General features: G+C 34.6%; 1 non-coding gene across 1 annotated transcript; it reads left to right on the top strand.

The window, feature by feature from the left end:
• The first annotated feature begins 4,067 nt into the window (after nucleotides 1–4,067).
• On the top strand, nucleotides 4,068–4,174 carry LOC131169925 (small nucleolar RNA R71). Its single transcript, XR_009140871.1, has one exon. It is a non-coding gene; the product is annotated as a small nucleolar RNA R71 (small nucleolar RNA).
• The last annotated feature ends 5,401 nt before the right edge of the window (nucleotides 4,175–9,575 follow it).

Raw genomic sequence — 9,575 nt, 5'->3', positions numbered from 1 at the left:
TTGTTTGAGGATGATAAGCTATAGATACTTTATGGAAAACACCATATCTCCTCAATAATGCCTCAATAGTTCCATTACAAAAATGCATGCCCTAGTAATTGGTCAAAGTTTTAGGAACTCCAAACCTGCTAAAGATGTTTGACTTGATAAAACCTACAACAGCTGTAGAATCATCAGTCTTGGTGGCTTTGGCTTCCACCCATTTCGAAACATAATCAACAGTAAGTAATATATAAACAAAGCTAAAAGAATAAGGAAATGGACCCATAAAATGAATACCCCACACATAAAAAATCTCACAAACAAGTATTGGATTCTGAATCATTTCATTCCTACGGGTTAAACTTCTTGTTCTTTGACATTGTTCACAATTTTTGCAAATCAAATATGAATCACGAAATATAGCTGGCCAGTAAAAACCACAGTCTAATATTTTTCTACCTGTTCTCTTGGGTCCAAAATGACCTCCACAAGCATAGGCATGACAAAAAGCAATAATAGATTGAATCTCATTATTAGGAACACATCTCCTAATAATTTGATCTGAACAAAATTTCCACAAATACGGGTCATCCCACATATAATACTTAGCCTCACTTTTCAATTTCTCTTTCTTAGCTCTACTCAAATTAAAAGGCACAATCTTAGTAACCAAATAATTCACCAAATCTGCATACCAAGGGATCATACCTTGCAATTTAAATAACTACTCATCAGAAAAAAGTTCCTGCAAAGGAATTAGCTCTTCTTGTGTCACTAACCTGCTCAAATGATCTACTACCAGGTTCTCAGCTCCTTTCTTATCTTTGATTTGAAGATCAAATTCTTGTAGCAAAAGGATCCATCTAATCAACCTTGGTTTTGCTTCCTTCTTTGCTAAGAGATACTTCAACGTTGCATGATCAGAAAAGACAATTATTTTAGAATCAAGCAAATATGACCGAAATTTATCTAAAGCAAAAACTATAGCAAAAAAATCTTTTTCGATCGTAGAATAATTGCGCTGAGTTGAATTGAGTGTTCTGGATGCATAATAAATCACATGAAAGAGCTTCCCAACACGCTGCCCTAAAATTGCTCCCACTGCATAATAACTCGCATCACACATAATTTCAAATGGTATAGTCCAATCAGGAGGTTGAATAATAGGGGGTGATGTCAATGCAGATTTTAACTTGTCAAAAGCCTCCTTACACTCTTCACTAAACTCAAAAGAAACATCTTTTTGCAAGAGTCTAAACAAATGCTATCTTAGAGAAGTCCTTACTGAACCTGCGATAGACACCTGCATGACCAAGAAAAGAGCGTACTTTCCTCACAGTTGTGGGGTAGTGTAAGTTCACAATTAAATCAATTTTAGACTTATCCACCTCAATACCCCTATTAGAGACAACATGACCGAAAACAAACCCCTGTTCCACCATAAAATGACACTTCTCATAATTCAAAACAAGATTTTTCTCAATGCATCGCTCTAGAACAGAAGTTAAATGATGTAAACATGCATCAAGTGAATCACCATACACAGTAAAATCATCCATGAACACCTCAATGCAATTATCAATGTAATATTAAAATATGCTTATCATGCATCTCTAAAACGTGGCAGGTGCATTAAAAAGCCCAAAAGGCATCCTTCTAATGGCAAAAGTTCCAAAAGGGTAAGTGAAGGTAGTCTTCTCTTGATCTTTTGGTGCAATCACAATTTTATTATATCCAGAACAACCATCAAGAAAGCAAAAATAAGACTTACCTACTAACCACTCAAGCTTCTGATCAATGAATGGCAGTGGGAAGTGGTCCTTCCTTGTTTTTGATTTCAGCTTGTGGTAGTCTATGCACATTCGCCATCCACTTTGAATCCTTATTGGAACAAGCTCATTATCTTGATTTGCTACCACAGTGACTCCTGATTTTTTGGGCACTATTTGGACTGGACTTACCCATTTACTGTCTGAAATTGGGTAAATAACTCCTGTGTCCAGTAGCTTTAAAATCTCCTTCTTCACAACCTCCATCATCCGTGGGTTCAACCTCCTTTGAGCTTCTCTACTTGGTTTAGCATCATCATCCAGTAAAATCCCGTGCATGCACACTGATGGACTTATACCTTTGATGTCAGCTATTGTCCATCCAATTCCTTCCTTATTTAATCTCAGAACTCTAATCAATCTTTCTTCTTGAATCTTTGTTAAATTACTTGAGATGATAACTGGAAGTGTTTTATTATCTCCCAAGTAAACATACTTCAACTACTGCGGTAAAGACTTGAGTTCAAGGACTAGTGCCTACACTACAAAAGGTAATAATTTTGAGATATAGGTAAGTCAATCTTTGATACTCCATACCTTTTTAGAACAGGAGGTAATGACTGCAATGCCATTACTGCATTTTGAAACTCTACACTTAATGGTTGATTGGTATTGATTTCTTGAATTCCTTGACTAATCACCACTTCTAACTCATCCTGCATTCTTAACTCAAAAACATCCTGCACAAATGTATCAACAACATCAATAGAAAAAACAGAATGATCATCAGTAAGATACTTCATGGCATCAAAGATATTAAATTTGACAGTCTCTCCATCAAACTCCATGGTTAAGTTACCATCATCTACATCAATTTTTATCTTGGCAGTTTTTAGGAAAGGTCTTCCAAACAAAATCAAAGCTGACTTTGATGTGGGAGCACTATCCTCCATATCCAGAATTTAAAAATCTATAGGAAAAATCAATTCTCCAACCTGCACCAATACATTCTTAACTACTCCTAATGGGTAAGCATTAGAATGATTAGCTAACTAAATAATGACACTGGTTTCTTTCAAATGACCCAAATTTAAAGTTTGAAAAACTGAATATAACATGACATTAATAGATGCTCCTAAATCTGCCATTGCACGTTCAAATTTAGAATCACCTATTCTATAGGAAATAGAAAACGAACCTGGATCCTTACACATAGGGGGTAATTTTCGCTGAATTAATGCCGATACATTTTCCCCCACACTAATCTTCTCATTATTCCTAAACTTGTGCTTTGTAGTGCATTATTCCTTAAGGAATTTAGCATACCTGGGAACTTGTTTGATCATATCAAGTAAAGGTATATTAACCTCTACCTTACTAAAAGTCTTCAAAATTTCTTTTTCTTGTTCTTCTTTCTTAGTCTTAGCCAACTTACAGGGGAATGGAGGAAGAACATAATTATTAACCTTATTCAGTTTAGGTTCAGTATTTACCTCAACTTCAGACTCTTTTGCTCCTTGCTTCTTCTTTTTCATTTACTCATGTGGAGTCTGGTTATCAACTTCTTTCCCACTCTGCAACACTATAGCACTTGCATTTTCTCTGGGATTCATAACTGTTTGTGATGGAAGCTTCCAAGAACCTTGAGCTTCAAGCTTACTTACAGATGAAGCTAACTGACCAATCTGCCTCTCTATGTTTTGAATGCTATTTCTGGTCTCCTATTGAAACTGTTGTGTATTGCTAGCCAAAGTCTTAACAATTTCATCAAGTGACATACCTTGATTTGAGGGAGGTGGAGGTGGTTGATTCACTTGTGGTCTCTACTGCTGGTATCAATTTTTCACTGGTTGATTCCCATAACTCAGATTAGGATGATCTCGCCATCCTGGATTATAAGAATTAGAAAAGGGATCATACTTTCGTTGTGGCTGTCCATAATTTCCAACTGCATTAGCATGTTGCATTGATTCATCCTCTTGTAATGCAGGACACATGTCAGTAGCATGACCAGAACCCGAACAAATTCCACATACCTTAACTGATTGCATTTTCCCTACAGCTAATTGTCTCACCAAAGAAGTTAAATCAGAATTCTATTTCTCAAGGTTAGATGTGTTTACCTCATTAATCTTCTTAGGTGTGTGATCCATTCTCATTCCAAACTGCTGAGAATTTGCTGCCATGTTAGCAATTAGCCTCCTTCCTTCTTATGGTGTCTTGTCAACCAAAGCTCCTCCACTGGCAGCATCTATCATACTGCGGTCCATTAGTAGAAGTCCCTCATAGAAATACTGAATCAAAAGATGCTTACTTATTTGATGATGGGGATAACTTGCACACAACTTCTTAAATCGCTCTCAATACTCATACAAACTCTCTCCATTGTACTGCCGAATGCCATAAATTTCTTTTCTTATGTTGGCAGTACAGGAAGTAGGAAAATACTTCACCAAAAATATCTACTTCATTTCATTCCATGAGTTGATAGATCCAGAAGGGAGGTAATACAACCAATCCTTAGCTGTGCCTTCCAGGGATAAAGGGAAAGCTCGAAGCTTAATCTGGTCCTTTAAAACTCCTTGAGGTTTCATGCTGGAGCATACAACATGAAATTCCTTTAAATACTTACGTGGATCCTCACCTGAAAGACCATGAAACATAGGCAACAAATGGATTAGTCCAAACTTTAGCTCAAAAGCAACATTTAAAGTAGGGTATTGAATACACAAAGGCTGTTGGTTTAGATTAGGGGCAGCAAACTCTTTCAAAGATTTAGCAGCCATGGTTTCATTTTTGGAATTTGAATCCAAATTTGAATCCGAACTTAATTACCTTGGAGATTGGACTCCTTTAGATGTACTTGAAATTTGCTGAGCTTGCTTAACCAATTTTCTCAATTGTTTAGCTGTTTTTTCTACTTCTGGATCAAAGAGCAACTCACCAGATTGAGAAGTTCTTATCATAAACAAAAAAATCAAAGTAAAAATAGAAAAATGCCTCAAAACCCTAGAAAATGATCGAATTTGGCCTCAAGAGGGTGGGGTAATTGGTCTTGATCAGAACGTCGTTTCCTTTAAAAAAAGTATAGAGTGCCCTCCTAATTCAACAAAAAATTTGCCAATGAATAGTAACACCCTAATTTTCACCGAAAACCTGAAAATAGCAACACTTCATAAACAAAATTAATAACATAATATCCTAACACTAAAAATAATAAACTTTCAGTCCCCGGCAATGGCGCCAAAATTCTAATGGTTGCCGAATCCGCCAAAAATTAACTGAAATTACCAGTAATGAAATATTTTCTGAATGATTGCAATAAGTGGTAATCCAGGATGAACCCTAGAGACTGACTTACTAAATTTTGTGCACTTGTGTAACAGAAAAAGAACAAAGGTTAGGGGGGGGGGGTATAACACTAAATCAGAAAAAATCAAGTTTAGAAATTAAAGAACTATATGAAACTCTCAATTTAAACAAACTTCAGTCTAAGGTAATTCGCATTTTAATGCATGACTCGATCATAGATAAAAGAAATAAAATTATCTCTTATTGAATACTTAACGTAGATTTACCAAATAGCGAGGTAAAACACCTAAGTTCCCTATACTCATCAATTTGAGCCCAGCACTCTTGTTGACTCTAATTATTAACTGAATTGGTATTAAGCAATCCTCATTAAATTAATAACAGCTTTAAGAACAAGAAGTAGTTAAGCTAAACAATGATTTAATAAGCATAAATCATTTAATTCACCCTATTGTTTCCTTAGGTTTTTATCAAAAACTTGGATCATAATCAATAAAACCTAATTGCTACTCACATTCAATCATACACAACAATTACAGATTATGAAGATGAACTAGCAATTGATCACATCAAAACTAATAGGCCTTTTTAGCAAATCATTCAATAGATCAAAAACAATAAAAACAAAAAATAATAGATATTCAAAAAGACATAATTTAAATTAAAAAATTGGTCTCACAAATCATGAATAAGAACTAGAATCCCTTGAACTGAATTTAGAACTTAGCCGCTCATGTTCATGGCTTACAAAGGAAAAATAAAATGGAGTGATCTAAAACTATGAACATGAATAGAGAATGAAGGTGTTGAAGGTCTGAATGGATGTGTGTCTCCGCTGCTGCCAAAGATGTCTTTATAATAAAAAACCTAATCTTAAAGATAAGAGCCAAACTTGGAAAATTTTCGAAATTCAAAAGATAGATTCTTTGCTTTGTAATCATGGTGCCAATTTTCAGCCTCTTCTCTTGCGATTCTATTTCTGACTTCTTCAGGAAAGCTATACCCCTACTTCTTAGCTTTCCAATGGGTACTCATTTGCCCAAATTAGAGGTCTACAGCCCAAGTTATGGACCAAAAATCGAAATTGGTTCCGATAGAGTATCCAGCCCATAATGACGACTTTGCTGTTATTTTTTACAATTAAAATGGCCTTATCTCACTTCCATCCCTTCATAGAAATTGTAGAGGTGGTTCTTAAAGTTCAACTAGGCCTGGGTGTGCTTCATTTGGACCTCCAGAGCTCCAGATATAAAACAAATCCTAAGAGTGGTCTTGACACATCAAGTGTAAGCTTTTGTAATAGATCCATGGCTTATTTTGACAACCTTGGAGACTGATTTGGGCTTTGGTTCTTCTTTGTCATTTGTAGTGCTCTGACTTAGCTTTTCAATAAATTAAACAGAATTGGATTTGGAGAGCCACAACTTTAGAAACACATGAAAAATATAGCAAAGGTCAAATTAATGCAAATGCTAAAAATTTCTCTATTTAACACAATTATTTCAACAACTCTCTAAAAATATGCCTAATTGATAATTATAATTTAATCGACTGAATTAGACATAAAAATACACTAGAAACATTAAATGTGATGAGAGTAAAATTAATAAATTATGCACTTATTAGTGATTAGTCCTAATAAAAACCCTTTAAGATCTATGATTAATTATGGAATTCTACGAAGGATTTCAGCCTATCTCTAGGTCAGATTTCTTAAGTTTAATACTTTGATTTTCCAATACTAACCTTTACCTTTTAGTTCTTCAATTAGTATCTTATATTATGTTTAAGTGGGAACCAGCACATAGCATGCATTAAGAACATAAAACATTAAATCAAAGAATAAAGCTCAAATCCAATAGATAAAACTCAATATTTAACCATAATAATGATTACAAGCGTTACTCTCCTAATTCCAAAATAAAAAAACTGCTCACTCATAGTGAGTCTAATAAACATAAAAAAAGTAAAACGAAAGAACATAAAAAATAGCCTCAAGAAATAGAACAAAAGAAACGAGGAGAATTCTCTGCAGCTTTAAACTTGTCGAACTTCGACTGAGGACTCCCCCTTGATCCTAGTGCACTATTTTTCAAGACGGCTTGGAGAGAATGATGAATGTGTATGTATACGAGGATGTGTGTATGAAGATCGGGATCCTTTTCTCTATTTTCTGCTACTTCTATTTATATTCAATGTCCTAGGATTAAGTTTTTAAAGTCCCAAAGGTATCAGAAGTCTATTCTGAGTGTAAAAATTGGAGCTGAAATCAAATCAGCCAATTGGTTGTCGGCTATTACATGGCCTGTGTGTCACTACACAGCCCAGGGCCATGTAACTTGCTGGAACTTGAAGGTTACATCTCATATTTGGGTAGAAGGTTACATGGGCCTTAGCTAGTTACACGGGTCCAATTACACAGCCCGTGTTCTATTGTTCTCCTCGAAATTCTTCAAGCTTTGCCATGCAGAATCTTACACGGGCCTCCACAGGTTACACGTGTCGTGTTATATGGCCCGTATACTGTGTCTCCTCTTTAACTTCATTGGTTTTCTCCTGGCAGTATGTTACACGGGTCTGTGGTATGTTTACATGACCCTTGTAAAGTGTACCAGTGATAATGCTCTTCTTCTTGAGTTTTTTCAAGCTTCTTTCTTTACTCCTATGCTTTGGAACTCCCTCAAAATGCCTAAAAATATGCAAAAACATTGAATTTAGTATAGAGCAATGAGATTTACAAAAGTTAATGAATTTGATGATTATGCATGAAATTACCTACCTAAATGCTACGAAATGCTGTACAAATGTGCTTAAAAATATCTATATAATACAAGTGTATCAAATACCCCCAAACTCAAAATTTTACTTGTCGTCAAGCAAATCAAAACCTTTTTAGAACAAATTTTAGGGGAAAACTCAGAAATATATCCATAAATTCAATATGCATACAATTGAACTCCTTCAATCCTCCATACCAACTACCCTCTTTGAAGGCATAAGGGTTTCAATAGTTGCCTATTTAAAGCTTCACCCCCTTCATGATGTTTAAACTAATTATTTCTCTATGTAAGGCTATTAGTAAGTCACAAATAACTTGTTTTATCAGGATAGATTTAAGAAACACTTACTCCCCCTAAATTTGCCTCTATTGAAGATTATTAGTGAGTTTGATTTAATTCCAACTCCATAGGCACATTTCAATTACCTATCTCCACTAATGTAGCACACACTTTCAAAAGATCAAAAGGTATTTAGAAAGGTTGTAATGGGGTTAAGGGATAATGATTTGGTTACCAATGAAGGGTTTAAGGAATGAAAATATGAGGATAGCTTTCATGCACAAAGTCTATGTATACCAAGTTTATTATATTGATTTTGTGTGGGGAAAAAGGGTTCTTTATAATGCTAAGCATACTTTCATGATACTTTTGGGACTTATATATATATATATCTCTTTTTGTCCTCTCCTCCAAACTCATTTCTTTTCCTGGGTTGGAAAGGCAAATTTTTCTTTGATTTTAATTGCACACTTGCACTCTTCTTGGTTTCCACACCTTCTCCCCATCTTTCTCTTTTTGTACTTGAAATACCTATCCTTTTGTGCATTAGGCTTTCCTCAAAAAGGGTAATGGTTAGAGTTTAGGCTAGGGGCTAGGTAAATAATTATGGGTAAACAAGAAAAATCATATAGGTAAAAATATGAGCTCAAGTTTGGTGCAAGGGATATATTGTAACTAGGGGTGGCTAAGGCTTAATGAGGCTATATCAAAGAATCCCTTAATCATCTCTTTGTCAAGCATATGCTAGAATTTCACCTCGATAGGTCTACAAGACATGTTCTAGAGTTGGTGAGGCATTTTTTTAGATTTGTTTTTATTTCAAAAATCTTCTCCTAATTTTTCAAGTTCAATGTGATATATTAATAGCGATGAAGGGGTTTAACTAGTCTAGCTCCACTAAGGTGATTAAGTTTTTTGCCAATAACATATTAGAGCCTTTTTACCTATCCAGATACGTTCATTCCTCAATTCCATTGAGTCCAATTATTAGTCTATTAATATTTTTTCTTATAATTCAAAGTTAAAAACCTTTTGAAATTCTTAAAATTTACAAAGAAATTTTCTGGATTTTTGATATACAAGTATAATATGGATATAGTTAGGTAATGTAATGAAATGTAAGGTGAATGCAATGCATGAAATGCATTTGTACCCCCAAACTCAAATTTGACATTGTCCTCAATTGCAACACAATATGCAAACTTGAGAGTGAAGGAACGGAAGCGTGAAAAACACAAGATTATACCATTGAATTAAAAAATTTTCACCTAGGGTCACATGCACCATGCAAGATTTATTTTTATCTATTTGATTTCAATGATAAACAACATATTAAAACTCTTTTAATATGTTTTTGGATCTGTATTTGCCATTTAAGATTTTAAAATTAATCAGATTAATTTTAGAACCCTAGATTAAATCAAGAACGATTACACTAACCTCTTGATGTCTT

The sequence above is a fragment of the Hevea brasiliensis genome, chromosome 10 (genome assembly GCF_030052815.1).
Source record: "Hevea brasiliensis isolate MT/VB/25A 57/8 chromosome 10, ASM3005281v1, whole genome shotgun sequence".
NCBI classification, from domain to species: Eukaryota; Viridiplantae; Streptophyta; class Magnoliopsida; order Malpighiales; family Euphorbiaceae; genus Hevea; species Hevea brasiliensis.
The sequence above is the reverse complement of the archived record's forward strand: the minus strand, read 5'-3'. Positions and strand labels throughout refer to the sequence as shown.